The sequence below is a fragment of the Rhipicephalus microplus genome, chromosome 10 (genome assembly GCF_043290135.1).
Source record: "Rhipicephalus microplus isolate Deutch F79 chromosome 10, USDA_Rmic, whole genome shotgun sequence".
NCBI lineage: Eukaryota > Metazoa > Arthropoda > Arachnida > Ixodida > Ixodidae > Rhipicephalus > Rhipicephalus microplus.
Genome location: NC_134709.1, coordinates 103,120,263 through 103,122,414, shown reverse-complemented (window position 1 = coordinate 103,122,414; position 2,152 = coordinate 103,120,263). Strand labels below are relative to the sequence as shown.

At 40.8% G+C, this 2,152-nt stretch overlaps 1 non-coding gene across 1 annotated transcript; it reads left to right on the top strand.

Annotated features, from left to right (window-relative positions):
• The first annotated feature begins 1,144 nt into the window (after positions 1 to 1,144).
• Positions 1,145 to 1,217, top strand: TRNAT-CGU (transfer RNA threonine (anticodon CGU)). Its single transcript has one exon. It is a non-coding gene; the product is annotated as a tRNA-Thr (tRNA).
• The last annotated feature ends 935 nt before the right edge of the window (positions 1,218 to 2,152 follow it).

Here is a 2,152-nt window from a genome sequence, read left to right as displayed (position 1 = left end):
GAGATATAACAGACAGTAATGCCAAGGAATGTACAGGGGAAGTTATTAGAACCAGTGGAATGTAAATAAGAAGAAAGAAGAAAGAAAAGTGGATGAAAAAATTACCAGCTGTGAGCAGGAATCGAACCTACGACCTTCGAATAACGCGTTCGATGCTCTAACCACTGAGCTATCACAGCGGCCGTCCCTCCATCCACTTTTTTGGGGTTTATATGTGAATTTAGAAGTAGGAGTGACAGTCAGCGCCATCTATAAGCCAAACCACGAGTGTGAAAACACTCTTATTCGCATGTTTGGCGTCACGTAGCACGTGATCCTATTATGAGCGGACAGCTGATTAATTGTCCCTCTTATACAACCTAAATTACACCAAGTCTGCCAGTACGAGACCCTCGTTCAATGAAATAAGGGAAAGAAGTGTATACCTAAGGGCTCGTATTTCCGTGTTTTAACACAATAATAATGAGATATAACAGACAGTAATGCCAAGGAATGTACAGGGGAAGTTATTAGAACCACTGGAATGTAAATAAGAAGAAAGAAGAAAGAAAAGTGGATGAAAAAATTACCAGCTGTGAGCAGGAATCAAACCTACGACCTTCGAATAACGCGTTCGATGCTCTAACCACTGAGCTATCACAGCGGCCGTCCCTCCATCCACTTTTTTGGGGTTTATATGTGAATTTAGAAGTAGGAGTGACAGTCAGCGCCATCTATAAGCCAAACCACGAGTGTGAAAACACTCTTATTCGCATGTTTGGCGTCACGTAGCACGTGAACCTATTATGAGCGGGCAGCTGATTAATTGTCCCTCTTATACAACCTTGGCATTCCTTGGCATTACTGTCTGTTATATCTCATTATTATTGTGTTAAGACACGGAAATACGAGCCCTTAGGTATACACTTCTTTCCCTTATTTCATTGAACGAGGCTTTAGTACTGGCAGACTTGGTGTAATTTAGGTTGTATAAGAGGGACAATTAATCAGCTGCCCGCTCATAATAGGTTCACGTGCTACGTGACGCCAAACATGCGAATAAGAGTGTTTTCACACTCGTGGTTTGGCTTATAGATGGCGCTGACTGTCACACCTACTTCTAAATTCACATATAAACCCCAAAAAAGTGGATGGAGGGACGGCCGCTGTGATAGCTCAGTGGTTAGAGCATCGAACGCGTTATTCGAAGGTCGTAGGTTCGATTCCTGCTCACAGCAGGTAATTTTTTCATCCACTTTTCTTTCTTCTTTCTTCTTATTTACATTCCACTGGTTCTAATAACTTCCCCTGTACATTCCTTGGCATTACTGTCTGTTATATCTCATTATTATTGTGTTAAAACACGGAAATACGAGCCCTTAGGTATACACTTCTTTCCCTTATTTCTTTGAACGAGGGTCTCGTACTGGCAGACTTGGTGTAATTTAGGTTGTATAAGAGGGACAAATAATCAGCTGCCCGCTCATAATAGGTTCACGTGCTACGTGACGCCAAACATGCGAATAAGAGTGTTTTCACACTCGTGGTTTGGCTTATAGATGGCGCTGACTGTCACTCCTACTTCTAAATTCACATATAAAACCCAAAAAAGTAGATGGAGGGACGGGTGCTGTGATAGCTCAGTGGTTAGAGCATCGAACGCGTTATTCGAAGGTCGTGGGTTCGATTCCTGCTCACAGCTGGTAATTTTTTCATCCACTTTTCTTTCTTCTTTCTTCTTATTTACATTCCACTGGTTCTAATAACTTCCCCTGTACATTCCTTGGCATTACTGTCTGTTATATCTCATTATTATTGTCTTAAAACACGGAAATACGAGCCCTTAGGTATACACTTCTTTCCCTTTTGTATATATATATATATATATATATATATATATATATATATATATATATAGTCAGGTAGATTCTCCGTGAGTGGTCACAACGCGGTTTATTTCGACGTTTCGGCCTAGAGTCTGGCCTATATCAGGATTGAGGGTATGATGAAGGCCAGACTATAGGCCGAAACGTCGAAATAAACCACGTTGTGACCGCTCACGGCGGACCTACGTGACTACTTGCAATGCGGCGGCCACTCAACCACCATGCCTGCCTATATATATATAAATATATATATATATATATATATATATATATATATATATATATAT